The 26,246-nt window shown below is 36.8% G+C and overlaps 42 non-coding genes across 42 annotated transcripts; all 42 read left to right on the top strand.

Annotated features, from left to right (window-relative positions):
- The first annotated feature begins 490 nt into the window (after positions 1-490).
- On the top strand, positions 491-563 carry TRNAR-CCU (transfer RNA arginine (anticodon CCU)). The gene has a single exon. It is a non-coding gene; the product is annotated as a tRNA-Arg (tRNA).
- A 260-nt stretch (positions 564-823) lies between these two features.
- TRNAR-CCU (transfer RNA arginine (anticodon CCU)) lies at positions 824-896 on the top strand. The gene has a single exon. It is a non-coding gene; the product is annotated as a tRNA-Arg (tRNA).
- A 260-nt stretch (positions 897-1,156) lies between these two features.
- Positions 1,157-1,229, top strand: TRNAR-CCU (transfer RNA arginine (anticodon CCU)). Its single transcript has one exon. It is a non-coding gene; the product is annotated as a tRNA-Arg (tRNA).
- Positions 1,230-1,822: 593 nt separating this feature from the next.
- TRNAR-CCU (transfer RNA arginine (anticodon CCU)) lies at positions 1,823-1,895 on the top strand. Its single transcript has one exon. It is a non-coding gene; the product is annotated as a tRNA-Arg (tRNA).
- Positions 1,896-2,155: 260 nt separating this feature from the next.
- Positions 2,156-2,228, top strand: TRNAR-CCU (transfer RNA arginine (anticodon CCU)). Its single transcript has one exon. It is a non-coding gene; the product is annotated as a tRNA-Arg (tRNA).
- A 260-nt stretch (positions 2,229-2,488) lies between these two features.
- Positions 2,489-2,561, top strand: TRNAR-CCU (transfer RNA arginine (anticodon CCU)). Its single transcript has one exon. It is a non-coding gene; the product is annotated as a tRNA-Arg (tRNA).
- Positions 2,562-2,821: 260 nt separating this feature from the next.
- Positions 2,822-2,894, top strand: TRNAR-CCU (transfer RNA arginine (anticodon CCU)). The gene has a single exon. It is a non-coding gene; the product is annotated as a tRNA-Arg (tRNA).
- Positions 2,895-3,487: 593 nt separating this feature from the next.
- On the top strand, positions 3,488-3,560 carry TRNAR-CCU (transfer RNA arginine (anticodon CCU)). Its single transcript has one exon. It is a non-coding gene; the product is annotated as a tRNA-Arg (tRNA).
- Positions 3,561-3,820: 260 nt separating this feature from the next.
- Positions 3,821-3,893, top strand: TRNAR-CCU (transfer RNA arginine (anticodon CCU)). Its single transcript has one exon. It is a non-coding gene; the product is annotated as a tRNA-Arg (tRNA).
- Positions 3,894-4,153: 260 nt separating this feature from the next.
- TRNAR-CCU (transfer RNA arginine (anticodon CCU)) lies at positions 4,154-4,226 on the top strand. The gene has a single exon. It is a non-coding gene; the product is annotated as a tRNA-Arg (tRNA).
- Positions 4,227-4,486: 260 nt separating this feature from the next.
- TRNAR-CCU (transfer RNA arginine (anticodon CCU)) lies at positions 4,487-4,559 on the top strand. The gene has a single exon. It is a non-coding gene; the product is annotated as a tRNA-Arg (tRNA).
- A 260-nt stretch (positions 4,560-4,819) lies between these two features.
- On the top strand, positions 4,820-4,892 carry TRNAR-CCU (transfer RNA arginine (anticodon CCU)). The gene has a single exon. It is a non-coding gene; the product is annotated as a tRNA-Arg (tRNA).
- A 593-nt stretch (positions 4,893-5,485) lies between these two features.
- Positions 5,486-5,558, top strand: TRNAR-CCU (transfer RNA arginine (anticodon CCU)). The gene has a single exon. It is a non-coding gene; the product is annotated as a tRNA-Arg (tRNA).
- Positions 5,559-5,818: 260 nt separating this feature from the next.
- Positions 5,819-5,891, top strand: TRNAR-CCU (transfer RNA arginine (anticodon CCU)). Its single transcript has one exon. It is a non-coding gene; the product is annotated as a tRNA-Arg (tRNA).
- A 260-nt stretch (positions 5,892-6,151) lies between these two features.
- On the top strand, positions 6,152-6,224 carry TRNAR-CCU (transfer RNA arginine (anticodon CCU)). The gene has a single exon. It is a non-coding gene; the product is annotated as a tRNA-Arg (tRNA).
- A 260-nt stretch (positions 6,225-6,484) lies between these two features.
- TRNAR-CCU (transfer RNA arginine (anticodon CCU)) lies at positions 6,485-6,557 on the top strand. The gene has a single exon. It is a non-coding gene; the product is annotated as a tRNA-Arg (tRNA).
- A 593-nt stretch (positions 6,558-7,150) lies between these two features.
- Positions 7,151-7,223, top strand: TRNAR-CCU (transfer RNA arginine (anticodon CCU)). The gene has a single exon. It is a non-coding gene; the product is annotated as a tRNA-Arg (tRNA).
- A 260-nt stretch (positions 7,224-7,483) lies between these two features.
- On the top strand, positions 7,484-7,556 carry TRNAR-CCU (transfer RNA arginine (anticodon CCU)). The gene has a single exon. It is a non-coding gene; the product is annotated as a tRNA-Arg (tRNA).
- Positions 7,557-8,149: 593 nt separating this feature from the next.
- On the top strand, positions 8,150-8,222 carry TRNAR-CCU (transfer RNA arginine (anticodon CCU)). The gene has a single exon. It is a non-coding gene; the product is annotated as a tRNA-Arg (tRNA).
- Positions 8,223-8,482: 260 nt separating this feature from the next.
- TRNAR-CCU (transfer RNA arginine (anticodon CCU)) lies at positions 8,483-8,555 on the top strand. Its single transcript has one exon. It is a non-coding gene; the product is annotated as a tRNA-Arg (tRNA).
- Positions 8,556-8,815: 260 nt separating this feature from the next.
- TRNAR-CCU (transfer RNA arginine (anticodon CCU)) lies at positions 8,816-8,888 on the top strand. The gene has a single exon. It is a non-coding gene; the product is annotated as a tRNA-Arg (tRNA).
- A 260-nt stretch (positions 8,889-9,148) lies between these two features.
- Positions 9,149-9,221, top strand: TRNAR-CCU (transfer RNA arginine (anticodon CCU)). The gene has a single exon. It is a non-coding gene; the product is annotated as a tRNA-Arg (tRNA).
- Positions 9,222-9,814: 593 nt separating this feature from the next.
- TRNAR-CCU (transfer RNA arginine (anticodon CCU)) lies at positions 9,815-9,887 on the top strand. Its single transcript has one exon. It is a non-coding gene; the product is annotated as a tRNA-Arg (tRNA).
- Positions 9,888-10,147: 260 nt separating this feature from the next.
- On the top strand, positions 10,148-10,220 carry TRNAR-CCU (transfer RNA arginine (anticodon CCU)). The gene has a single exon. It is a non-coding gene; the product is annotated as a tRNA-Arg (tRNA).
- A 260-nt stretch (positions 10,221-10,480) lies between these two features.
- On the top strand, positions 10,481-10,553 carry TRNAR-CCU (transfer RNA arginine (anticodon CCU)). The gene has a single exon. It is a non-coding gene; the product is annotated as a tRNA-Arg (tRNA).
- A 593-nt stretch (positions 10,554-11,146) lies between these two features.
- Positions 11,147-11,219, top strand: TRNAR-CCU (transfer RNA arginine (anticodon CCU)). The gene has a single exon. It is a non-coding gene; the product is annotated as a tRNA-Arg (tRNA).
- A 260-nt stretch (positions 11,220-11,479) lies between these two features.
- TRNAR-CCU (transfer RNA arginine (anticodon CCU)) lies at positions 11,480-11,552 on the top strand. Its single transcript has one exon. It is a non-coding gene; the product is annotated as a tRNA-Arg (tRNA).
- Positions 11,553-11,812: 260 nt separating this feature from the next.
- On the top strand, positions 11,813-11,885 carry TRNAR-CCU (transfer RNA arginine (anticodon CCU)). The gene has a single exon. It is a non-coding gene; the product is annotated as a tRNA-Arg (tRNA).
- Positions 11,886-13,144: 1,259 nt separating this feature from the next.
- TRNAR-CCU (transfer RNA arginine (anticodon CCU)) lies at positions 13,145-13,217 on the top strand. The gene has a single exon. It is a non-coding gene; the product is annotated as a tRNA-Arg (tRNA).
- Positions 13,218-13,812: 595 nt separating this feature from the next.
- Positions 13,813-13,885, top strand: TRNAR-CCU (transfer RNA arginine (anticodon CCU)). Its single transcript has one exon. It is a non-coding gene; the product is annotated as a tRNA-Arg (tRNA).
- A 260-nt stretch (positions 13,886-14,145) lies between these two features.
- TRNAR-CCU (transfer RNA arginine (anticodon CCU)) lies at positions 14,146-14,218 on the top strand. Its single transcript has one exon. It is a non-coding gene; the product is annotated as a tRNA-Arg (tRNA).
- Positions 14,219-15,477: 1,259 nt separating this feature from the next.
- Positions 15,478-15,550, top strand: TRNAR-CCU (transfer RNA arginine (anticodon CCU)). The gene has a single exon. It is a non-coding gene; the product is annotated as a tRNA-Arg (tRNA).
- Positions 15,551-18,806: 3,256 nt separating this feature from the next.
- Positions 18,807-18,879, top strand: TRNAR-CCU (transfer RNA arginine (anticodon CCU)). The gene has a single exon. It is a non-coding gene; the product is annotated as a tRNA-Arg (tRNA).
- Positions 18,880-19,472: 593 nt separating this feature from the next.
- Positions 19,473-19,545, top strand: TRNAR-CCU (transfer RNA arginine (anticodon CCU)). The gene has a single exon. It is a non-coding gene; the product is annotated as a tRNA-Arg (tRNA).
- Positions 19,546-21,469: 1,924 nt separating this feature from the next.
- Positions 21,470-21,542, top strand: TRNAR-CCU (transfer RNA arginine (anticodon CCU)). Its single transcript has one exon. It is a non-coding gene; the product is annotated as a tRNA-Arg (tRNA).
- A 593-nt stretch (positions 21,543-22,135) lies between these two features.
- On the top strand, positions 22,136-22,208 carry TRNAR-CCU (transfer RNA arginine (anticodon CCU)). The gene has a single exon. It is a non-coding gene; the product is annotated as a tRNA-Arg (tRNA).
- Positions 22,209-22,468: 260 nt separating this feature from the next.
- Positions 22,469-22,541, top strand: TRNAR-CCU (transfer RNA arginine (anticodon CCU)). The gene has a single exon. It is a non-coding gene; the product is annotated as a tRNA-Arg (tRNA).
- A 593-nt stretch (positions 22,542-23,134) lies between these two features.
- TRNAR-CCU (transfer RNA arginine (anticodon CCU)) lies at positions 23,135-23,207 on the top strand. The gene has a single exon. It is a non-coding gene; the product is annotated as a tRNA-Arg (tRNA).
- Positions 23,208-24,466: 1,259 nt separating this feature from the next.
- On the top strand, positions 24,467-24,539 carry TRNAR-CCU (transfer RNA arginine (anticodon CCU)). The gene has a single exon. It is a non-coding gene; the product is annotated as a tRNA-Arg (tRNA).
- A 593-nt stretch (positions 24,540-25,132) lies between these two features.
- TRNAR-CCU (transfer RNA arginine (anticodon CCU)) lies at positions 25,133-25,205 on the top strand. Its single transcript has one exon. It is a non-coding gene; the product is annotated as a tRNA-Arg (tRNA).
- A 260-nt stretch (positions 25,206-25,465) lies between these two features.
- Positions 25,466-25,538, top strand: TRNAR-CCU (transfer RNA arginine (anticodon CCU)). The gene has a single exon. It is a non-coding gene; the product is annotated as a tRNA-Arg (tRNA).
- Positions 25,539-26,131: 593 nt separating this feature from the next.
- On the top strand, positions 26,132-26,204 carry TRNAR-CCU (transfer RNA arginine (anticodon CCU)). The gene has a single exon. It is a non-coding gene; the product is annotated as a tRNA-Arg (tRNA).
- Positions 26,205-26,246: the final 42 nt, after the last annotated feature.

Raw genomic sequence — 26,246 nt, 5'->3', positions numbered from 1 at the left:
AAAGAACTTGTCTAACAATTTAACTATTTTAAACCAATAGCAGTTAATAATTCCTTGATAAGTGCATATCCTCTCTAGAGACAATAAAAGCCAAAATCAAATTTATTTAAAAAGTGCTCCATAGTAAGTTTTATTTTCTTTCTATTCATCTTGTCAAGCCCGCGTGGCCTAATGGATAAGGCATCAGTCTCCTAAACAAAGGATTGCGGGTTCGAGTCCCGCCGTGGGTAGTAGAGTATTGTTTTTCATCATTTTTTGGAATTCTGAGACAGCAAGACAATATTGTTATTTCATGCTTGTCTTATATTGGGGACTTGAACAGTCCGATCCTCAAAAGAACTTGTCTAACAATTTAACTATTTTAAACCAATAGAAGTTAATAATTCCTTGATAAGTGCAAATCCTCTCTAGAGACAGTAAAAGCCAAAATCAAATTTATTTAAAAAGTGCTCCATAGTAAGTTTTATTTTCTTTCTATCCATCTTATCAAGCCCGCGTGGCCTAATGGATAAGGCATCGGTCTCCTAAACCGGGGATTGCGGGTTCGAGTCCCGCCGTGGGTAGATGAGTACTTTTTTTCATCATTTTTTGGAATTCTGAGACAGCAAGACAATATTGTTATTTTATGCTTGTCTTATATTGGGGACTTGAACAGCCCGAACCTCAAAAGAACTTGTCTAACAATTTAACTATTTTAAACCAATAGCAGTTAATAATTCCTTCATAAGTGAAAATCCTCTCTAGAGACAGTAAAAGCCAAAATCAAATTTATTTAAAAAGTGCTCCATAGTAAGTTTTATTTTCTTTCTATCCATCTTGTCAAGCCCGCGTAGCCTAATGGATAAGGCATCGGTCTCCTAAACCGGGGATTGCGGGTTCGAGTCCCGCCGTGGGTAGATGAGTACTTTTTTTCTTCATTTTCTGGAATTCAGAGACTGCAATACAATATTGTTATTTCATGCTTGTCTTATATTGGGGACTTGAACAGTCCGAACCTCAAAAGAACTTGTCTAACAATTTAACTATTTTAAACCAATAGAAGTTAATAATTCCTTGATAAGTGCAAATCCTCTCTAGAGACAGTAAAAGTCAAAATCAAATTTATTTAAAAAGTGCTCCATAGTAAGTTTTATTTTCTTTCTATCCATCTTGTCAAGCCCGCGTAGCCTAATGGATAAGGCATCGGTCTCCTAAGCCGGGGATTGCGGGTTCGAGTCCCGCCGTGGGTAGATGAGTACTTTTTTTCATCATTTTTTGGAATTCTGAGACAGCAAGACAATATTGTTATTTTATGCTTGTCTTATATTGGGGACTTGAACAGTCCGAACCTCAAAAGAACTTGTCTAACAATTTAAATATTTTAAACCAATAGCAGTTAATAATACCTTGATAAGTGCAAATCCTCTCTAGAGACAGTAAAAGCCAAAATCAAATTTAGTTAAAAAGTGCTCCATAGTAAGTTTTATTTTCTTTCTATTCATCTTGTCAAGCCCGCGTGGCCTAATGGATAAGGCATCGGTCTCCTAATCCGGGGATTGCGGGTTCGAGTCCCGCCGTGTTTAGATGAGTACTTTATTTCATCATTTTTTGGAATTCTGAGACAGCAAGACAATATTGTTATTTCATGCTTGTCTTACATTGGGGACTTGAACAATCCGAACCTCAAAAGAACTTGTCTAACAATTTACCTATTTTAAACCAATAGAAGTTAATAATTCCTTGATAAGTTCAAATCCTCTCTAGAGACAGTAAAAGCCAAAATCAAATTTATTTAAAAAATGCTCCATAGTAAGTTTTATTTTCTTTCTATTCATCTTGCCAAGCCCGCGTGGCCTAATGGATAAGGCATCGGACTCCTAAACCGGGGATTGCGGGTTCGAGTCCCGCCGTGGGTAGTAGAGTATTGTTTTTCATCATTTTTTGGAATTCTGAGACAGCAAGACAATATTGTTATTTCATGCTTGTCTTATATTGGGGACTTGAACAGTCCGATCCTCAAAAGAACTTGTCTAACAATTTAACTATTTTAAACCAATAGAAGTTAATAATTCCTTGATAAGTGCAAATCCTCTCTAGAGACAGTAAAAGCCAAAATCAAATTTATTTAAAAAGTGCTCCATAGTAAGTTTTATTTTCTTTCTATCCATCTTATCAAGCCCGCGTGGCCTAATGGATAAGGCATCGGTCTCCTAAACCGGGGATTGCGGGTTCGAGTCCCGCCGTGGGTAGATGAGTACTTTTTTTCATCATTTTTTGGAATTCTGAGACAGCAAGACAATATTGTTATTTTATGCTTGTCTTATATTGGGGACTTGAACAGCCCGAACCTCAAAAGAACTTGTCTAACAATTTAACTATTTTAAACCAATAGCAGTTAATAATTCCTTCATAAGTGAAAATCCTCTCTAGAGACAGTAAAAGCCAAAATCAAATTTATTTAAAAAGTGCTCCATAGTAAGTTTTATTTTCTTTCTATCCATCTTGTCAAGCCCGCGTAGCCTAATGGATAAGGCATCGGTCTCCTAAACCGGGGATTGCGGGTTCGAGTCCCGCCGTGGGTAGATGAGTACTTTTTTTCTTCATTTTCTGGAATTCAGAGACTGCAATACAATATTGTTATTTCATGCTTGTCTTATATTGGGGACTTGAACAGTCCGAACCTCAAAAGAACTTGTCTAACAATTTAACTATTTTAAACCAATAGAAGTTAATAATTCCTTGATAAGTGCAAATCCTCTCTAGAGACAGTAAAAGTCAAAATCAAATTTATTTAAAAAGTGCTCCATAGTAAGTTTTATTTTCTTTCTATCCATCTTGTCAAGCCCGCGTAGCCTAATGGATAAGGCATCGGTCTCCTAAGCCGGGGATTGCGGGTTCGAGTCCCGCCGTGGGTAGATGAGTACTTTTTTTCATCATTTTTTGGAATTCTGAGACAGCAAGACAATATTGTTATTTTATGCTTGTCTTATATTGGGGACTTGAACAGTCCGAACCTCAAAAGAACTTGTCTAACAATTTAAATATTTTAAACCAATAGCAGTTAATAATACCTTGATAAGTGCAAATCCTCTCTAGAGACAGTAAAAGCCAAAATCAAATTTAGTTAAAAAGTGCTCCATAGTAAGTTTTATTTTCTTTCTATTCATCTTGTCAAGCCCGCGTGGCCTAATGGATAAGGCATCGGTCTCCTAATCCGGGGATTGCGGGTTCGAGTCCCGCCGTGTTTAGATGAGTACTTTATTTCATCATTTTTTGGAATTCTGAGACAGCAAGACAATATTGTTATTTCATGCTTGTCTTACATTGGGGACTTGAACAATCCGAACCTCAAAAGAACTTGTCTAACAATTTACCTATTTTAAACCAATAGAAGTTAATAATTCCTTGATAAGTTCAAATCCTCTCTAGAGACAGTAAAAGCCAAAATCAAATTTATTTAAAAAATGCTCCATAGTAAGTTTTATTTTCTTTCTATTCATCTTGCCAAGCCCGCGTGGCCTAATGGATAAGGCATCGGACTCCTAAACCGGGGATTGCGGGTTCGAGTCCCGCCGTGGGTAGATGAGTACTTTTTTTCATCATTTTTTGGAATTCTGAGACAGCAAGACAATATTGTTATTTCATGCTTGTCTTATATTGGGGACTTGAACAGTCCGAACCTCAAAAGAACTTGTCTAACAATTTAACTATTTTAAACAAATAGCAGTTAATAATTCTTTGATAAGTGCAAATCCTCTCAAGAGACAGTAAAAGCCAATATCAAAGTTATTTAAAAAGTGCTCCATAGTAAGTTTTATTTTCTTTCTATTCATCTTGTCAAGCCCGCGTGGCCTAATGGATAAGGCATCGGTCTCCTAAACCGGGGATTGCGGGTTCGAGTCCCGCCGTGGGAAGATGAGTACTTTTTTTCATCATTTTTTGGAATTCTGAGACAGCAACACAATATTGCTATTTCATGCTTGTCTTATATTGGGGACTTGAAAAGTCCGAACCTCAAAAGAACTTGTCTAACAATTTAACTATTTTAAACCAATAGCAGTTAATAATTCCTTCATAAGTGAAAATCCTCTCTAGAGACAGTAAAAGCCAAAATCAAATTTATTTAAAAAGTGCTCCATAGTAAGTTTTATTTTCTTTCTATCCATCTTATCAAGCCCGCGTGGCCTAATGGATAAGGCATCGGTCTCCTAAACCGGGGATTGCGGGTTCGAGTCCCGCCGTGGGTAGATGAGTACTTTTTTTCATCATTTTTTGGAATTCTGAGACAGCAAGACAATATTGTTATTTTATGCTTGTCTTATATTGGGGACTTGAACAGCCCGAACCTCAAAAGAACTTGTCTAACAATTTAACTATTTTAAACCAATAGCAGTTAATAATTCCTTCATAAGTGAAAATCCTCTCTAGAGACAGTAAAAGCCAAAATCAAATTTATTTAAAAAGTGCTCCATAGTAAGTTTTATTTTCTTTCTATCCATCTTGTCAAGCCCGCGTAGCCTAATGGATAAGGCATCGGTCTCCTAAACCGGGGATTGCGGGTTCGAGTCCCGCCGTGGGTAGATGAGTACTTTTTTTCTTCATTTTCTGGAATTCAGAGACTGCAATACAATATTGTTATTTCATGCTTGTCTTATATTGGGGACTTGAACAGTCCGAACCTCAAAAGAACTTGTCTAACAATTTAACTATTTTAAACCAATAGAAGTTAATAATTCCTTGATAAGTGCAAATCCTCTCTAGAGACAGTAAAAGTCAAAATCAAATTTATTTAAAAAGTGCTCCATAGTAAGTTTTATTTTCTTTCTATCCATCTTGTCAAGCCCGCGTAGCCTAATGGATAAGGCATCGGTCTCCTAAGCCGGGGATTGCGGGTTCGAGTCCCGCCGTGGGTAGATGAGTACTTTTTTTCATCATTTTTTGGAATTCTGAGACAGCAAGACAATATTGTTATTTTATGCTTGTCTTATATTGGGGACTTGAACAGTCCGAACCTCAAAAGAACTTGTCTAACAATTTAAATATTTTAAACCAATAGCAGTTAATAATACCTTGATAAGTGCAAATCCTCTCTAGAGACAGTAAAAGCCAAAATCAAATTTAGTTAAAAAGTGCTCCATAGTAAGTTTTATTTTCTTTCTATTCATCTTGTCAAGCCCGCGTGGCCTAATGGATAAGGCATCGGTCTCCTAATCCGGGGATTGCGGGTTCGAGTCCCGCCGTGTTTAGATGAGTACTTTATTTCATCATTTTTTGGAATTCTGAGACAGCAAGACAATATTGTTATTTCATGCTTGTCTTACATTGGGGACTTGAACAATCCGAACCTCAAAAGAACTTGTCTAACAATTTACCTATTTTAAACCAATAGAAGTTAATAATTCCTTGATAAGTTCAAATCCTCTCTAGAGACAGTAAAAGCCAAAATCAAATTTATTTAAAAAATGCTCCATAGTAAGTTTTATTTTCTTTCTATTCATCTTGCCAAGCCCGCGTGGCCTAATGGATAAGGCATCGGACTCCTAAACCGGGGATTGCGGGTTCGAGTCCCGCCGTGGGTAGTAGAGTATTGTTTTTCATCATTTTTTGGAATTCTGAGACAGCAAGACAATATTGTTATTTCATGCTTGTCTTATATTGGGGACTTGAACAGTCCGATCCTCAAAAGAACTTGTCTAACAATTTAACTATTTTAAACCAATAGAAGTTAATAATTCCTTGATAAGTGCAAATCCTCTCTAGAGACAGTAAAAGCCAAAATCAAATTTATTTAAAAAGTGCTCCATAGTAAGTTTTATTTTCTTTCTATCCATCTTATCAAGCCCGCGTGGCCTAATGGATAAGGCATCGGTCTCCTAAACCGGGGATTGCGGGTTCGAGTCCCGCCGTGGGTAGATGAGTACTTTTTTTCATCATTTTTTGGAATTCTGAGACAGCAAGACAATATTGTTATTTTATGCTTGTCTTATATTGGGGACTTGAACAGCCCGAACCTCAAAAGAACTTGTCTAACAATTTAACTATTTTAAACCAATAGCAGTTAATAATTCCTTCATAAGTGAAAATCCTCTCTAGAGACAGTAAAAGCCAAAATCAAATTTATTTAAAAAGTGCTCCATAGTAAGTTTTATTTTCTTTCTATCCATCTTGTCAAGCCCGCGTAGCCTAATGGATAAGGCATCGGTCTCCTAAACCGGGGATTGCGGGTTCGAGTCCCGCCGTGGGTAGATGAGTACTTTTTTTCTTCATTTTCTGGAATTCAGAGACTGCAATACAATATTGTTATTTCATGCTTGTCTTATATTGGGGACTTGAACAGTCCGAACCTCAAAAGAACTTGTCTAACAATTTAACTATTTTAAACCAATAGAAGTTAATAATTCCTTGATAAGTGCAAATCCTCTCTAGAGACAGTAAAAGTCAAAATCAAATTTATTTAAAAAGTGCTCCATAGTAAGTTTTATTTTCTTTCTATCCATCTTGTCAAGCCCGCGTAGCCTAATGGATAAGGCATCGGTCTCCTAAGCCGGGGATTGCGGGTTCGAGTCCCGCCGTGGGTAGATGAGTACTTTTTTTCATCATTTTTTGGAATTCTGAGACAGCAAGACAATATTGTTATTTTATGCTTGTCTTATATTGGGGACTTGAACAGTCCGAACCTCAAAAGAACTTGTCTAACAATTTAAATATTTTAAACCAATAGCAGTTAATAATACCTTGATAAGTGCAAATCCTCTCTAGAGACAGTAAAAGCCAAAATCAAATTTAGTTAAAAAGTGCTCCATAGTAAGTTTTATTTTCTTTCTATTCATCTTGTCAAGCCCGCGTGGCCTAATGGATAAGGCATCGGTCTCCTAATCCGGGGATTGCGGGTTCGAGTCCCGCCGTGTTTAGATGAGTACTTTATTTCATCATTTTTTGGAATTCTGAGACAGCAAGACAATATTGTTATTTCATGCTTGTCTTACATTGGGGACTTGAACAATCCGAACCTCAAAAGAACTTGTCTAACAATTTACCTATTTTAAACCAATAGAAGTTAATAATTCCTTGATAAGTTCAAATCCTCTCTAGAGACAGTAAAAGCCAAAATCAAATTTATTTAAAAAATGCTCCATAGTAAGTTTTATTTTCTTTCTATTCATCTTGCCAAGCCCGCGTGGCCTAATGGATAAGGCATCGGACTCCTAAACCGGGGATTGCGGGTTCGAGTCCCGCCGTGGGTAGATGAGTACTTTTTTTCATCATTTTTTGGAATTCTGAGACAGCAAGACAATATTGTTATTTCATGCTTGTCTTATATTGGGGACTTGAACAGTCCGAACCTCAAAAGAACTTGTCTAACAATTTAACTATTTTAAACAAATAGCAGTTAATAATTCTTTGATAAGTGCAAATCCTCTCAAGAGACAGTAAAAGCCAATATCAAAGTTATTTAAAAAGTGCTCCATAGTAAGTTTTATTTTCTTTCTATTCATCTTGTCAAGCCCGCGTGGCCTAATGGATAAGGCATCGGTCTCCTAAACCGGGGATTGCGGGTTCGAGTCCCGCCGTGGGAAGATGAGTACTTTTTTTCATCATTTTTTGGAATTCTGAGACAGCAACACAATATTGCTATTTCATGCTTGTCTTATATTGGGGACTTGAAAAGTCCGAACCTCAAAAGAACTTATCTAACAATTTAACTATTTTAAACAAATAGCAGTTAATAATTCTTTGATAAGTGCAAATCCTCTCAAGAGACAGTAAAAGCCAATATCAAAGTTATTTAAAAAGTGCTCCATAGTAAGTTTTATTTTCTTTCTATTCATCTTGTCAAGCCCGCGTGGCCTAATGGATAAGGCATCAGTCTCCTAAACAAAGGATTGCGGGTTCGAGTCCCGCCGTGGGTAGTAGAGTATTGTTTTTCATCATTTTTTGGAATTCTGAGACAGCAAGACAATATTGTTATTTCATGCTTGTCTTATATTGGGGACTTGAACAGTCCGATCCTCAAAAGAACTTGTCTAACAATTTAACTATTTTAAACCAATAGAAGTTAATAATTCCTTGATAAGTGCAAATCCTCTCTAGAGACAGTAAAAGCCAAAATCAAATTTATTTAAAAAGTGCTCCATAGTAAGTTTTATTTTCTTTCTATCCATCTTATCAAGCCCGCGTGGCCTAATGGATAAGGCATCGGTCTCCTAAACCGGGGATTGCGGGTTCGAGTCCCGCCGTGGGTAGATGAGTACTTTTTTTCATCATTTTTTGGAATTCTGAGACAGCAAGACAATATTGTTATTTTATGCTTGTCTTATATTGGGGACTTGAACAGCCCGAACCTCAAAAGAACTTGTCTAACAATTTAACTATTTTAAACCAATAGCAGTTAATAATTCCTTCATATGTGAAAATCCTCTCTAGAGACAGTAAAAGCCAAAATCAAATTTATTTAAAAAGTGCTCCATAGTAAGTTTTATTTTCTTTCTATCCATCTTGTCAAGCCCGCGTAGCCTAATGGATAAGGCATCGGTCTCCTAAACCGGGGATTGCGGGTTCGAGTCCCGCCGTGGGTAGATGAGTACTTTTTTTCATCATTTTTTGGAATTCTGAGACAGCAAGACAATATTGTTATTTTATGCTTGTCTTATATTGGGGACTTGAACAGCCCGAACCTCAAAAGAACTTGTCTAACAATTTAACTATTTTAAACCAATAGCAGTTAATAATTCCTTCATAAGTGAAAATCCTCTCTAGAGACAGTAAAAGCCAAAATCAAATTTATTTAAAAAGTGCTCCATAGTAAGTTTTATTTTCTTTCTATCCATCTTGTCAAGCCCGCGTAGCCTAATGGATAAGGCATCGGTCTCCTAAACCGGGGATTGCGGGTTCGAGTCCCGCCGTGGGTAGATGAGTACTTTTTTTCTTCATTTTCTGGAATTCAGAGACTGCAATACAATATTGTTATTTCATGCTTGTCTTATATTGGGGACTTGAACAGTCCGAACCTCAAAAGAACTTGTCTAACAATTTAACTATTTTAAACCAATAGAAGTTAATAATTCCTTGATAAGTGCAAATCCTCTCTAGAGACAGTAAAAGTCAAAATCAAATTTATTTAAAAAGTGCTCCATAGTAAGTTTTATTTTCTTTCTATCCATCTTGTCAAGCCCGCGTAGCCTAATGGATAAGGCATCGGTCTCCTAAGCCGGGGATTGCGGGTTCGAGTCCCGCCGTGGGTAGATGAGTACTTTTTTTCATCATTTTTTGGAATTCTGAGACAGCAAGACAATATTGTTATTTTATGCTTGTCTTATATTGGGGACTTGAACAGTCCGAACCTCAAAAGAACTTGTCTAACAATTTAAATATTTTAAACCAATAGCAGTTAATAATACCTTGATAAGTGCAAATCCTCTCTAGAGACAGTAAAAGCCAAAATCAAATTTAGTTAAAAAGTGCTCCATAGTAAGTTTTATTTTCTTTCTATTCATCTTGTCAAGCCCGCGTGGCCTAATGGATAAGGCATCGGTCTCCTAATCCGGGGATTGCGGGTTCGAGTCCCGCCGTGTTTAGATGAGTACTTTATTTCATCATTTTTTGGAATTCTGAGACAGCAAGACAATATTGTTATTTCATGCTTGTCTTACATTGGGGACTTGAACAATCCGAACCTCAAAAGAACTTGTCTAACAATTTACCTATTTTAAACCAATAGAAGTTAATAATTCCTTGATAAGTTCAAATCCTCTCTAGAGACAGTAAAAGCCAAAATCAAATTTATTTAAAAAATGCTCCATAGTAAGTTTTATTTTCTTTCTATTCATCTTGCCAAGCCCGCGTGGCCTAATGGATAAGGCATCGGACTCCTAAACCGGGGATTGCGGGTTCGAGTCCCGCCGTGGGTAGATGAGTACTTTTTTTCATCATTTTTTGGAATTCTGAGACAGCAAGACAATATTGTTATTTCATGCTTGTCTTATATTGGGGACTTGAACAGTCCGAACCTCAAAAGAACTTGTCTAACAATTTAACTATTTTAAACAAATAGCAGTTAATAATTCTTTGATAAGTGCAAATCCTCTCAAGAGACAGTAAAAGCCAATATCAAAGTTATTTAAAAAGTGCTCCATAGTAAGTTTTATTTTCTTTCTATTCATCTTGTCAAGCCCGCGTGGCTTAATGGATAAGGCATCGGTCTCCTAAACCGGGGATTGCGGGTTCGAGTCCCGCCGTGGGAAGATGAGTACTTTTTTTCATCATTTTTTGGAATTCTGAGACAGCAAGACAATATTGCTATTTCATGCTTGTCTTATATTGGGGACTTGAAAAGTCCGAACCTCAAAAGAACTTATCTAACAATTTAACTATTTTAAACAAATAGCAGTTAATAATTCTTTGATAAGTGCAAATCCTCTCAAGAGACAGTAAAAGCCAATATCAAAGTTATTTAAAAAGTGCTCCATAGTAAGTTTTATTTTCTTTCTATTCATCTTGTCAAGCCCGCGTGGCCTAATGGATAAGGCATCGGTCTCCTAAACCGGGGATTGCGGGTTCGAGTCCCGCCGTGGGTAGATGAGTACTTTTTTTCTTCATTTTCTGGAATTCAGAGACAGCAAGACAATATTCTTGTTTCATGCTTGTCTTATATTGGGGACTTGAACAATCCAAACCTCAAAAGAACTTGTCTAACAATTTAACTATTTTAAACCAATAGCAGTTAATAATTCCTTGATAAGTGCATATCCTCTCTAGAGACAATAAAAGCCAAAATCAAATTTATTTAAAAAGTGCTCCATAGTAAGTTTTATTTTCTTTCTATTCATCTTGTCAAGCCCGCGTGGCCTAATGGATAAGGCATCAGTCTCCTAAACAAAGGATTGCGGGTTCGAGTCCCGCCGTGGGTAGTAGAGTATTGTTTTTCATCATTTTTTGGAATTCTGAGACAGCAAGACAATATTGTTATTTCATGCTTGTCTTATATTGGGGACTTGAACAGTCCGATCCTCAAAAGAACTTGTCTAACAATTTAACTATTTTAAACCAATAGAAGTTAATAATTCCTTGATAAGTGCAAATCCTCTCTAGAGACAGTAAAAGCCAAAATCAAATTTATTTAAAAAGTGCTCCATAGTAAGTTTTATTTTCTTTCTATCCATCTTATCAAGCCCGCGTGGCCTAATGGATAAAGCATCGGTCTCCTAAACCGGGGATTGCGGGTTCGAGTCCCGCCGTGGGTAGATGAGTACTTTTTTTCATCATTTTTTGGAATTCTGAGACAGCAAGACAATATTGTTATTTTATGCTTGTCTTATATTGGGGACTTGAACAGCCCGAACCTCAAAAGAACTTGTCTAACAATTTAACTATTTTAAACCAATAGCAGTTAATAATTCCTTCATAAGTGAAAATCCTCTCTAGAGACAGTAAAAGCCAAAATCAAATTTATTTAAAAAGTGCTCCATAGTAAGTTTTATTTTCTTTCTATCCATCTTGTCAAGCCCGCGTAGCCTAATGGATAAGGCATCGGTCTCCTAAACCGGGGATTGCGGGTTCGAGTCCCGCCGTGGGTAGATGAGTACTTTTTTTCTTCATTTTCTGGAATTCAGAGACTGCAATACAATATTGTTATTTCATGCTTGTCTTATATTGGGGACTTGAACAGTCCGAACCTCAAAAGAACTTGTCTAACAATTTAACTATTTTAAACCAATAGAAGTTAATAATTCCTTGATAAGTGCAAATCCTCTCTAGAGACAGTAAAAGTCAAAATCAAATTTATTTAAAAAGTGCTCCATAGTAAGTTTTATTTTCTTTCTATCCATCTTGTCAAGCCCGCGTAGCCTAATGGATAAGGCATCGGTCTCCTAAGCCGGGGATTGCGGGTTCGAGTCCCGCCGTGGGTAGATGAGTACTTTTTTTCATCATTTTTTGGAATTCTGAGACAGCAAGACAATATTGTTATTTTATGCTTGTCTTATATTGGGGACTTGAACAGTCCGAACCTCAAAAGAACTTGTCTAACAATTTAAATATTTTAAACCAATAGCAGTTAATAATTCCTTGATAAGGGCAAATCCTCTCTAGAGACAGTAAAAGCCAAAATCAAATTTAGTTTAAAAGTGCTCCATGGTAAGTTTTATTTTCTTTCTATCCATCTTGTCAAGCCCGCGTGGCCTAATGGATAAGGCATCGGTCTCCAATACCGTGGACTGCGGGTTCGAGTCCCGCTGTGGGTAGATGAGTACTTTTTTTCATCACTTTTTGGAATTCTGAGACTGCAGGACAGTATTGTTATTTCATGCTTGTCTTATATTGGGGACTTGAACAGTCCGAACCTCAAAAGAACTTGTCTAACAATTTAACTATTTTAAACCAATGGCAGTTAATAATTCCTTGATAAGTGCAAATCCTCTCAAGAGACAGTAAAAGCCAAAATCAAATTTATTTAAAAAGTGCACCATACTAAGTTTTATTTTCTTTCTATCCATCTTGTCAAGCCCGCGTGGCCTAATGGATAAGGCATCGGACTCCTAAACGAAGGATTGCGGGTTCGAGTCCCGCCGTGGGTAGATGAGTACTTTTTTTCATCATTTTTTGGAAATCTGAGACAGCAAGACAATATTGTTATTTTATGCTTGTCTTATATTGGGGACTTGAACAGTCCGAACCTCAAAAGAACTTGTCTAACAATTTAAATATTTTAAACCAATAGCAGTTAATAATACCTTGATAAGTGCAAATCCTCTCTAGAGACAGTAAAAGCCAAAATCAAATTTAGTTAAAAAGTGCTCCATAGTAAGTTTTATTTTCTTTCTATTCATCTTGTCAAGCCCGCGTGGCCTAATGGATAAGGCATCGGTCTCCTAATCCGGGGATTGCGGGTTCGAGTCCCGCCGTGTTTAGATGAGTACTTTATTTCATCATTTTTTGGAATTCTGAGACAGCAAGACAATATTGTTATTTCATGCTTGTCTTACATTGGGGACTTGAACAATCCGAACCTCAAAAGAACTTGTCTAACAATTTACCTATTTTAAACCAATAGAAGTTAATAATTCCTTGATAAGTTCAAATCCTCTCTAGAGACAGTAAAAGCCAAAATCAAATTTATTTAAAAAATGCTCCATAGTAAGTTTTATTTTCTTTCTATTCATCTTGCCAAGCCCGCGTGGCCTAATGGATAAGGCATCGGTCTCCTAAACCGGGGATTGCGGGTTCGAGTCCCGTTGTGGGTAGATGAGTACTTTTTTTCATCACTTTTTGGAATTCTGAGACAGCAGGTCAATATTGTTATTTCATGCTTGTCTTATATTGGGGACTTAAACAGTCCGAACCTCAAAAGAACTTGTCTAACAATTTAACTATTTTAAACCAATAGCAGTTAATAATTCCTTGATAAGTGCAAATCGTCTCAAGAGACAGTAAAAGCCAAAATCAAATTTATTTAAAAAGTGCTCCATAATAGGTTTTATTTTCTTTCTATCCATCTTGTCAAGCCCACGTGGCCAAATGGATAAGGCATCGGTCTCCTAAACCGGGGATTGCGGGTTCGATTCCCGCCGTGTGTAGATGAGTATTTTTTTTCTTCATTTTTTGGAATTCTGAGACAGCAAGACATTATTGTTATTTCATGCTTGTCTTATATTGGGGACTTAAACAGTCCGAACCTCAAAAGAACTTGTCTAACAATTTAACTATTTTAAACCAATAGCAGTTAATAATTCCTTGATGAGTGCAAATCCTCTCTAGAGACAGTAAAAGCCAATATCAAATTTATTTAAAAAGTGCTCCACAGTAAGTTTTATTTTTTTTTTCTATCCTTCTTGTCAAGCCCGCGTGGCCTAATGGATAAGGCATCGGTCTCCTAAACAGAGGATTGCGGGTTCGAGTCCCGCCGTGGGTAGATGAGTATCTTTTTTCATGATTTTTTGGAATTCTGAGGCAGCAAGACAATATTGTTATTTCATGCTTGTCTAATATTTTGAACTTGAACAGTCCGAACCTCAAAAGAACTTGTCTAACATTTTAACTATTTTAAACCAATAGCAGTTAATAATTCTTTGATAAGTGCTAATCCTCTCAAGAGACAGTAAAAGCCAAAATCAAAGTTATTTAAAAAGTGCTCCATAGTAAGTTTTATTTTCTTTCTATTCATCTTGCCAAGCCCGCGTGGCCTAATGGATAAGGCATCGGTCTCCTAAACCGGGGATTGCGGGTTCGAGTCCCGTTGTGGGTAGATGAGTACTTTTTTTCATCATTTTTTGGAATTCTGAGACAGCAGGACAATATTGTTATTTCATGCTTGTCTTATATTGGGGACTTGAACAGTCCGAACCTCAAAAGAACTTGGCTAACAATTTAACTATTTTAAACAATTAGCAGTTAATAATTCTTTGATAAGTGCAAATCCTCTCAAGAGACAGTAAAAGCCAATATCAAAGTTATTTAAAAAGTGCTCCATAGTAAGTTTTATTTTCTTTCTATTCATCTTGACAAGCCCGCGTGGCCTAATGGATAAGGCATCGGTCTCCTAAACAAAGGATTGCGGGTTCGAGTCCCGCCTTGGGTAGATGAGTACTTTTTTTCATCATTTTTTGGAATTCTGATTCAGCCAGACAATATTGTTATTTCATGCTTGTCTTATATTGGGGACTTGAACAGTCCGAACCTCAAAAGAACTTGTCTAACAATTTAACTATTTTAAACCAATAGAAGTTAATAATTCCTTGATAAGTGCAAATCCTCTCTAGAGACAGTAAAAGCCAATATCAAATTTATTTAAAAAGTGCTCCACAGTAAGTTTTATTTTTTTTTCTATCCTTCTGGTCAAGCCCGCGTGGCCTAATGGATAAGGCATCGGTCTCCTAAACAGAGGATTGCGGGCTCGAGTCCCGCCGTGGGAAGATGAGTATTTTTTTCATCATTTTTTGGAATTCTGGGACAGCAAGACAATATTGTTATTTCATGCTTGTCTAATATTTTGGACTTGAACAGTCCGAACCTCAAAAGAACTTGTCTAACAATTTAACTATTTTAAACCAAAAGCAGTTAATAATTCTTTGATAAGTGCTAATCCTCTCAAGAGACAGTAAAAGCCAAAATCAAAGTTAATTAAAAAGTGCTCCATAGTAAGTTTTATTTTCTTTCTATTCATCTTGTCAAGAACGCGTGGCCTAATGGATAAGGCATCGGTCTCCTAAACGAAGGATTGCGGGTTCGAGTCCCGCCGTGGGTAGATGAGTATTTTTTTTCATCATTTTTTGGAAATCTGAGACAGCAAGACAATATTGTTATTTCATGCTTGTCTTATATTGGGGACTTGAACAGTCCGAACCTCAAAAGAACTTGTCTAACAATTTAACTATTTTAAACCAATAGAAGTTAATAATTCCTTGATAAGTGCAAATCCTCTCTAAGGACAGTAAAAGCCAAAGTCAAATTTATTTAAAAAGTGCTCCATAGTAAGTTTTATTTTCTTTCTATCCATCTTGTCAAGCCCGCGTGGCCTAATGGATAAGGCATCGGTCTCCTAAACCGGGGATTGCGGGTTCGAGTCCCGCCGTGGGTAGATGAGTACTTTTTACATAATTTTTTGGAATTCTGAGACAGCAAGACAATATTGTTATTTCATGCTTGTCTTATATTGGGGACTTGAACAGTCCGAACCTCAAAAGAACTTGTCTAACAATTTAACTATTTTAAACCAATAGCAGTTAATAATTCCTTGATAAGTGCAAATCCTCTCTTGAGACAGTAAAAGCCAAAATCAAATTTATTTAAAAAGTGCTCCATAGTAAGTTTTATTTTCTTTCTATCCATCTTGTCAAGCCCGCGTGGCCTAGTGGATAAGGCATCGGTCTCCTAAACCGGGAATTGCGGGTTCGTGTCCCACCGTGGGTAGATGAGTACTTTTTTTCATCACTTTTTGGAATTCTGAGACTGCAGGACAGTATTGTTATTTCATGCTTGTCTTATATTGGGGACTTGAACAGTCCGAACCTCAAAAGAACTTGTCTAACAATTTAACTATTTTAAACCAATAGCAGTTAATAATTCCTTGATAAGTGCAAATCCTCTCAAGAGACAGTAAAAGCCAAAATCAAATTTATTTAAAAAGTGCACCATACTAAGTTTTATTTTCTTTCTATCCATCTTGTCAAGCCCGCGTGGCCTAATGGATAAGGCATCGGTCTCCTAAACCGGGGATTGCGGGTTCGAGTCCCGCCGTGTGTAGATGAGTATTTTTTTTCATCATTGTTTGGAATTCTGAGACAGCAAGGCATTATTGTTATTTCATGCTTGTCTTATATTGGGAGCTTGAACAGTCCGAACCTCAAAAGAACTTGTCTAACAATTTAACTATTTTAAACCAATAGCAGTTAATAATTCCTTGATAAGTGCAAATCTTCTCTAGAGACTGTAAAAGCCAATATCAAATTTATTTAAAAAGTGCTCCACAGTAAGTTTTATTTTTTTTTCTATCCTTCTTGTCAAGCCCGCGTGGCCTAATGTATAAGGCATCGGGCTCCTAAACAGAGGATTGCGGGTTCGAGTCCCGCCGTGGGTAGATGAGTATTTTTTTTCATCATTTTTTGGAATTCTGAGACAACAAGACAATATTGTTATTTCATGCTTGTCTAATATTTTGGACTTGAACAGTCCGAAACTCAAAAGAACTTGTCTAACAATTTAACTATTTTAAACCAATAGCAGTTAATAATTCTTTGATAAGTGCTAATCCTCTCAAGAGACAGTAAAAGCCAAAATAAAAGTTATTTAAAAAGTGCTCCATAGTAAGTTTTATTTTCTTTCTATTCATCTTGTCAAGCCCGCGTGGCCTAATGGATAAGGCATCGGTCTCCTAAACGAAGGATTGCGGGTTCGAGTCCCGCCGAGGGTAGATGAGTACTTTTTTTCATCATTTTTTAGAAATCTGAGACAGCAAGACAATATTGTTATTTTATGCTTGTCTTATATTGGGGACTTGAACAGTCCGAACCTCAAAAGAACTTGTCTAACAATTTAAATATTTTAAACCAATAGCAGTTAATAATACCTTGATAAGTGCAAATCCTCTCAAGAGACAGTAAAAGCCAAAATCAAATTTATTTAAAAAGTGCACCATACTAAGTTTTATTTTCTTTCTATCCATCTTGTCAAGCCCGCGTGGCCTAATGGATAAGGCATCGGTCTCCTAAACCGGGGATTGCGGGTTCGAGTCCCGCCGTGTGTAGATGAGTATTTTTTTCATCATTTTTTGGAATTCTGAGACAGCAAGGCATTATTGTTATTTCATGCTTGTCTTATATTGGGAGCTTGAACAGTCCGAACCTCAAAAGAACTTGTCTAACAATTTAACTATTTTAAACCAATAGCAGTTAATAATTCCTTGATAAGTGCAAATCCTCTCAAGAGACAGTAAAAGCCAAAATCAAATTTATTTAAAAAGTGCACCATACTAAGTTTTATTTTCTTTCTATCCATCTTGTCAAGCCCGCGTGGCCTAATGGATAAGGCATCGGTCTCCTAAAGCGGGGATTGCGGGTTCGAGTCCCGCCGTGTGTAGATGAGTATTTTTTTTCATCATTGTTTGGAATTCTGAGACAGCAAGGCATTATTGTTATTTCATGCTTGTCTTATATTGGGAGCTTGAACAGTCCGAACCTCAAAAGAACTTGTCAAACAATTTAACTATTTTAAACCAATAGCAGTTAATAATTCCTTGATAAGTGCAAATCTTCTCTAGAGACTGTAAAAGCCAATATCAAATTTATTTAAAAAGTGCTCCACAGTAAGTTTTATTTTTTTTCTATCCTTCTTGTCAAGCCCGCGTGGCCTAATGTATAAGGCATCGGTCTCCTAAACAGAGGATTGCGGGTTCGAGTCCCGCCGTGGGTAGATGAGTATTTTTTTTCATCATTTTTTGGAATTCTGAGACAGCAAGACAATATTGTTATTTCATGCTTGTCTAATATTTTGGACTTGAACTGTCCGAACCTCAAAAGAACTTGTCTAACAATTTAACTATTTTAAACCAATAGCAGTTAATAATTCTTTGATAAGTGCTAATCCTCTCAAGAGACAGTAAAAGCCAAAATCAAAGTTATTTAAAAAGTGCTCCATAGTAAGTTTTATTTTCTTTCTATTCATCTTGTAAAGCCCGCGTGGCCTAATGGATAAGGCATCGGTCTCCTAAACGAAGGATTGCGGGTTCGAGTCCCGCCGTGGGTAGATGAGTACTTTTTTTCATCATTTTTTGGAAATCTGAGACAGCAAGACAATATTGTTATTTTATGCTTGTCTTATATTGGGGACTTGAACAGTCCGAACCTCAAAAGAACTTGTCTAACAATTTAAATATTTTAAACCAATAGCAGTTAATAATACCTTGATAAGTGCAAATCCTCTCTAGAGACAGTAAAAGCCAAAATCAAATTTAGTTAAAAAGTGCTCCATAGTAAGTTTTATTTTCTTTCTATCCATCTTGTCAAGCCCGCGTGGCCTAATGGATAAGGCATCGGTCTCCTAATCCGGGGATTGCGGGTTCGAGTCCCGCCGTGTTTAGATGAGTACTTTTTTTCATCATTTTTTGGAATTCTGAGACAGCAAGACAATATTGTTATTTCATGCTTGTCTTACATTGGGGACTTGAACAATCCGAACCTCAAAAGAACTTGTCTAACAATTTACCTATTTTAAACCAATAGAAGTTAATAATTCCTTGATAAGTGCAAATCCTCTCTAGAGACAGTAAAAGCCAAAATCAAATTTATTTAAAAAGTGCTCCATAGTAAGTTTTATTTTCTTTCTATCCATCTTGTCAAGCCCGCGTGGCCTAATGGATAAGGCATCGGTCTCCTAAACCGGGTATTGCGGGTTCGAGTCCCGCCGTGGGTAGATGAGTACTTTTTTTTACACTTTTTGGAATTCTGAGACAGCAGGTCAATATTGATATTTCATGCTTGTCTTATATTGGGGACTTAAACAGTCCGAACCTCAAAAGAACTTGTCTAACAATTTAACTATTTTAAACCAATAGCAGTTAATAATTCCTTGATAAGTGCAAATCGTCTCAAGAGACAGTAAAAGCCAAAATCAAATTTATTTAAAAAGTGCTCCATAATAGGTTTTATTTTCTTTCTATCCATCTTGTCAAGCCCACGTGGCCAAATGGATAAGGCATCGGTCTCCTATACCGGGGATTGCGGGTTCGAGTCCCGCCGTGTGTAGATGAGTATTTTTTTTCTTCATTTTTTGGAATTCTGAGACAGCAAGACATTATTGTTATTTCATGCTTGTCTTATATTGGGAACTTGAACAGTCCGAACCTCAAAAGAACTTGTCTAACAATTTAACTATTTTAATCCAATAGCAGTTAATAATTCCTTGATGAGTGCAAATCCTCTCTAGAGACAGTAAAAGCCAATATCAAATTTATTTAAAAAGTGCTCCACAGTAAGTTTTATTTTTTTTTCTATCCTTCTTGTCAAGCCCGCGTGGCCTAATGGATAAGGCATCGGTCTCCTAAACAGAGGATTGCGGGTTCGAGTCCCGCCGTGGGTAGATGAGTATCTTTTTTCATCATTTTTTGGAATTCTGAGGCAGCAAGACAATATTGTTATTTCATGCTTGTCTAATATTTTGAACTTGAACAGTCCGAACCTCAAAAGAACTTGTCTAACATTTTAACTATTTTAAACCAATAGCAGTTAATAATTCTTTGATAAGTGCTAATCCTCTCAAGAGACAGTAAAAGCCAAAATCAAAGTTATTTAAAAAGTGCTCCATAGTAAGTTTTATTTTCTTTCTATTCATCTTGCCAAGCCCGCGTGGCCTAATGGATAAGGCATTGGTCTCCTAAACCGGGGATTGCGGGTTCGAGTCCCGTTGTGGGTAGATGAGTACTTTTTTTCATCACTTTTTGGAATTCTGAGACAGCAGGTCAATATTGTTATTTCATGCTTGTCTTATATTGGGGACTTAAACAGTCCGAACCTCAAAAGAACTTGTCTAACAATTTAACTATTTTAAACCAATAGCAGTTAATAATTCCTTGATAAGTGCAAATCGTCTCAAGAGACTGTAAAAGCCAAAATCAAATTTATTTAAAAGTGCTCCATAATAGGTTTTATTTTCTTTCTATCCATCTTGTCAAGCCCACGTGGCCAAATGGATAAGGCATCGGTCTCCTAAACCGGGGATTGCGGGTTCGAGTCCCGCCGTGTGTAGATGAGTATTTTTTTTCATCATTTTTTGGAATTCTGAGACAGCAAGACAATATTGTTATTTCATGCTTGTCTAATATTTTGGACTTGAACAGTCCGAACCTCAAAAGAACTTGTCTAACAATTTACCTATTTTAAACCAATAGCAGTTAATAATTCTTTGATAAGTGCAAATCCTCTCTAGAGACAGTAAAAGCCAAAATCAAATTTAGTTAAAAAGTGCTCCATAGTAAGTTTTATTTTCTTTCTATCCATCTTGTCAAGCCCGCGTGGCCTAATGGATAAGGCATCGGTCTCCTAATCCGGGGATTGCGGGTTCGAGTCCCGCCGTGTTTAGATGAGTACTTTTTTTCATCATTTTTTGGAATTCTGAGACAGCAAGACAATATTGTTATTTCATGCTTGTCTAACATTGGGGACTTGAACAATCCGAACCTCAAAAGAACTAGTCTAACAATTTACCTATTTTAAACCAATAGCAGTTAATAATTCTTTGATAAGTGCTAATCCTCTCAAGAGACAGTAAAAGCCAAAATCAAAGTTATTTAAAAAGTGCTCCATAGTAAGTTTTATTTTCTTTCTATTCATCTTGTCAAGCCCGCGTGGCCTAATGGATAAGGCATCGGTCTCCTAAACGAAGGATTGCGGGTTCGAGTCCCGCCGTGGGTAGATGAGTACTTTTTTTCATCATTTTTTGGAAATTTGAGACAGCAAGACAATATTGTTATTTTATGCTTGTCTTATATTGGGGACTTGAACAGTCCGAACCTCAAAAGAACTTGTCTAACAATTTAAATATTTTAAACCAATAGCAGTTAATAATACCTTGATAAGTGCAAATCCTCTCTAGAGACAGTAAAAGCCAAAATCAAATTTAGTTAAAAAGTGCTCCATAGTAAGTTTTATTTTCTTTCTATCCATCTTGTCAAGCCCGCGTGGCCTAATGGATAAGGCATCGGTCTCCTAATCCGGGGATTGCGGGTTCGAGTCCCGCCGTGTTTAGATGAGTACTTTTTTTCATCATTTTTTGGAATTCTGAGACAGCAAGACAATATTGTTATTTCATGCTTGTCTTACATTGGGGACTTGAACAATCCGAACCTCAAAAGAACTTGTCTAACAATTTACCTATTTTAAACCAATAGAAGTTAATAATTCCTTGATAAGTGCAAATCCTCTCTAGAGACAGTAAAAGCCAAAATCAAATTTATTTAAAAAGTGCTCCATAGTAAGTTTTATTTTCTTTCTATCCATCTTGTCAAGCCCGCGTGGCCTAATGGATAAGGCATCGGTCTCCTAAACCGGGTATTGCGGGTTCGAGTCCCGCCGTGGGTAGATGAGTACTTTTTTTTACACTTTTTGGAATTCTGAGACAGCAGGTCAATATTGTTATTTCATGCTTGTCTTATATTGGGGACTTAAACAGTCCGAACCTCAAAAGAACTTGTCTAACAATTTAACTATTTTAAACCAATAGCAGTTAATAATTCCTTGATAAGTGCAAATCGTCTCAAGAGACAGTAAAAGCCAAAATCAAATTTATTTAAAAAGTGCTCCATAATAGGTTTTATTTTCTTTCTATCCATCTTGTCAAGCCCACGTGGCCAAATGGATAAGGCATCGGTCTCCTATACCGGGGATTGCGGGTTCGAGTCCCGCCGTGTGTAGATGAGTATTTTTTTTCTTCATTTTTTGGAATTCTGAGACAGCAAGACATTATTGTTATTTCATGCTTGTCTTATATTGGGAACTTGAACAGTCCGAACCTCAAAAGAACTTGTCTAACAATTTAACTATTTTAAACCAATAGCAGTTAATAATTCCTTGATGAGTGCAAATCCTCTCTAGAGACAGTAAAAGCCAATATCAAATTTATTTAAAAAGTGCTCCACAGTAAGTTTTATTTTTTTTTCTATCCTTCTTGTCAAGCCCGCGTGGCCTAATGGATAAGGCATCGGTCTCCTAAACAGAGGATTGCGGGTTCGAGTCCCGCCGTGGGTAGATGAGTATCTTTTTTCATCATTTTTTGGAATTCTGAGGCAGCAAGACAATATTGTTATTTCATGCTTGTCTAATATTTTGAACTTGAACAGTCCGAACCTCAAAAGAACTTGTCTAACATTTTAACTATTTTAAACCAATAGCAGTTAATAATTCTTTGATAAGTGCTAATCCTCTCAAGAGACAGTAAAAGCCAAAATCAAAGTTATTTAAAAAGTGCTCCATAGTAAGTTTTATTTTCTTTCTATTCATCTTGCCAAGCCCGCGTGGCCTAATGGATAAGGCATCGGTCTCCTAAACCGGGGATTGCGGGTTCGAGTCCCGTTGTGGGTAGATGAGTAATTTTTTTCATCACTTTTTGGAATTCTGAGACAGCAGGTCAATATTGTTATTTCATGCTTGTCTCATATTGGGGACTTAAACAGTCCGAACCTCAAAAGAACTTGTCTAACAATTTAACTATTTTAAACCAATAGCAGTTAATAATTCCTTGATAAGTGCAAATCGTCTCAAGAGACAGTAAAAGCCAAAATCAAATTTATTTAAAAAGTGCTCCATAATAGGTTTTATTTTCTTTCTATCCATCTTGTCAAGCCCACGTGGCCAAATGGATAAGGCATCGGTCTCCTAAACCGGGGATTGCGGGTTCGAGTCCCGCCGTGTGTAGATGAGTATTTTTTTTCTTCATTTTTTGGAATTCTGAGACAGCAAGACATTATTGTTATTTCATGCTTGTCCTATATAGGGAACTTGAACAGTCCGAACCTCAAAAGAACTTGTCTAACAATTTAACTATTTTAAACCAATAGCAGTTAATAATTCCTTGATGAGTGCAAATCCTCTCTTGAGACAGTAAAAGCCAAAATCAAATTTATTTAAAAAGTGCTCCATAGTAAGTTTTATTTTCTTTCTATCCATCTTGTCAAGCCCGCGTGGCCTAGTGGATAAGGCATCGGTCTCCTAAACCGGGGATTGCGGGTTCGTGTCCCGCCGTGGGTAGATGAGTACTTTTTTTCATCACTTTTTGGAATTCTGAGACAGCAAGACATTATTGTTATTTCATGCTTGTCTTACATTGGGGACTTGAACAATCCGAACCTCAAAAGAACTAGTCTAACAATTTACCTATTTTAAACCAATAGCAGTTAATAATTCTTTGATAAGTGCAAATCCTCTCTAGAGACAGTAAAAGCCAAAATCAAATTTAGTTAAAAAGTGCTCCATAGTAAGTTTTATTTTCTTTCTATCCATCTTGTCAAGCCCGCGTGGCCTAATGGATAAGGCATCGGTCTCCTAATCCGGGGATTGCGGGTTCGAGTCCCGCCGTGTTTAGATGAGTACTTTTTTTCATCATTTTTTGGAATTCTGAGACAGCAAGACAATATTGTTATTTCATGCTTGTCTAACATTGGGGACTTGAACAATCCGAACCTCAAAAGAACTAGTCTAACAATTTACCTATTTTAAACCAATAGCAGTTAATAATTCTTTGATAAGTGCTAATCCTCTCAAGAGACAGTAAAAGCCAAAATCAAAGTTATTTAAAAAGTGCTCCATAGTAAGTTTTATTTTCTTTCTATTCATCTTGTCAAGCCCGCGTGGCCTAATGGATAAGGCATCGGTCTCCTAAACGAAGGATTGCGGGTTCGAGTCCCGCCGTGGGTAGATGAGTACTTTTTTTCATCATTTTTTGGAAATTTGAGACAGCAAGACAATATTGTTATTTTATGCTTGTCTTATATTGGGGACTTGAACAGTCCGAACCTCAAAAGAACTTGTCTAACAATTTAAATATTTTAAACCAATAGCAGTTAATAATACCTTGATAAGTGCAAATCCTCTCTAGAGACAGTAAAAGCCAAAATCAAATTTAGTTAAAAAGTGCTCCATAGTAAGTTTTATTTTCTTTCTATCCATCTTGTCAAGCCCGCGTGGCCTAATGGATAAGGCATCGGTCTCCTAATCCGGGGATTGCGGGTTCGAGTCCCGCCGTGTTTAGATGAGTACTTTTTTTCATCATTTTTTGGAATTCTGAGACAGCAAGACAATATTGTTATTTCATGCTTGTCTTACATTGGGGACTTGAACAATCCGAACCTCAAAAGAACTTGTCTAACAATTTACCTATTTTAAACCAATAGAAGTTAATAATTCCTTGATAAGTGCAAATCCTCTCTAGAGACAGTAAAAGCCAAAATCAAATTTATTTAAAAAGTGCTCCATAGTAAGTTTTATTTTCTTTCTATCCATCTTGTCAAGCCCGCGTGGCCTAATGGATAAGGCATCGGTCTCCTAAACCGGGTATTGCGGGTTCGAGTCCCGCCGTGGGTAGATGAGTACTTTTTTTTACACTTTTTGGAATTCTGAGACAGCAGGTCAATATTGTTATTTCATGCTTGTCTTATATTGGGGACTTAAACAGTCCGAACCTCAAAAGAACTTGTCTAACAATTTAACTATTTTAAACCAATAGCAGTTAATAATTCCTTGATAAGTGCAAATCGTCTCAAGAGACAGTAAAAGCCAAAATCAAATTTATTTAAAAAGTGCTCCATAATAGGTTTTATTTTCTTTCTATCCATCTTGTCAAGCCCACGTGGCCAAATGGATAAGGCATCGGTCTCCTATACCGGGGATTGCGGGTTCGAGTCCCGCCGTGTGTAGATGAGTATTTTTTTTCTTCATTTTTTGGAATTCTGAGACAGCAAGACATTATTGTTATTTCATGCTTGTCTTATATTGGGAACTTGAACAGTCCGAACCTCAAAAGAACTTGTCTAACAATTTAACTATTTTAAACCAATAGCAGTTAATAATTCCTTGATGAGTGCAAATCCTCTCTAGAGACAGTAAAAGCCAATATCAAATTTATTTAAAAAGTGCTCCACAGTAAGTTTTATTTTTTTTTCTATCCTTCTTGTCAAGCCCGCGTGGCCTAATGGATAAGGCATCGGTCTCCTAAACAGAGGATTGCGGGTTCGAGTCCCGCCGTGGGTAGATGAGTATCTTTTTTCATCATTTTTTGGAATTCTGAGGCAGCAAGACAATATTGTTATTTCATGCTTGTCTAATATTTTGAACTTGAACAGTCCGAACCTCAAAAGAACTTGTCTAACATTTTAACTATTTTAAACCAATAGCAGTTAATAATTCTTTGATAAGTGCTAATCCTCTCAAGAGACAGTAAAAGCCAAAATCAAAGTTATTTAAAAAGTGCTCCATAGTAAGTTTTATTTTCTTTCTATTCATCTAGCCAAGCCCGCGTGGCCTAATGGATAAGGCATCGGTCTCCTAAACCGGGGATTGCGGGTTCGAGTCCCGTTGTGGGTAGATGAGTAATTTTTTTCATCACTTTTTGGAATTCAGAGACAGCAGGTCAATATTGTTATTTCATGCTTGTCTCATATTGGGGACTTAAACAGTCCGAACCTCAAAAGAACTTGTCTAACAATTTAACTATTTTAAACCAATAGCAGTTAATAATTCCTTGATAAGTGCAAATCGTCTCAAGAGACAGTAAAAGCCAAAATCAAATTTATTTAAAAAGTGCTCCATAATAGGTTTTATTTTCTTTCTATCCATCTTGTCAAGCCCACGTGGCCAAATGGATAAGGCATCGGTCTCCTAAACCGGGGATTGCGGGTTCGAGTCCCGCCGTGTGTAGATGAGTATTTTTTTTCTTCATTTTTTGGAATTCTGAGACAGCAAGACATTATTGTTATTTCATGCTTGTCCTATATAGGGAACTTGAACAGTCCGAACCTCAAAAGAACTTGTCTAACAATTTAACTATTTTAAACCAATAGCAGTTAATAATTCCTTGATGAGTGCAAATCCTCTCTTGAGACAGTAAAAGCCAAAATCAAATTTATTTAAAAAGTGCTCCATAGTAAGTTTTATTTTCTTTCTATCCATCTTGTCAAGCCCGCGTGGCCTAGTGGATAAGGCATCGGTCTCCTAAACCGGGGATTGCGGGTTCGTGTCCCGCCGTGGGTAGATGAGTACTTTTTTTCATCACTTTTTGGAATTCTGAGACTG

Source organism: Parasteatoda tepidariorum, chromosome 6 (assembly GCF_982258835.1).
Source record: "Parasteatoda tepidariorum strain Cologne lab strain chromosome 6, Ptep-v5.0, whole genome shotgun sequence".
Taxonomy (NCBI): Eukaryota; Metazoa; Arthropoda; class Arachnida; order Araneae; family Theridiidae; genus Parasteatoda; species Parasteatoda tepidariorum.
Note: the sequence above shows the minus strand (reverse complement) of the source record. Positions and strands in the feature narration are given on the sequence as shown.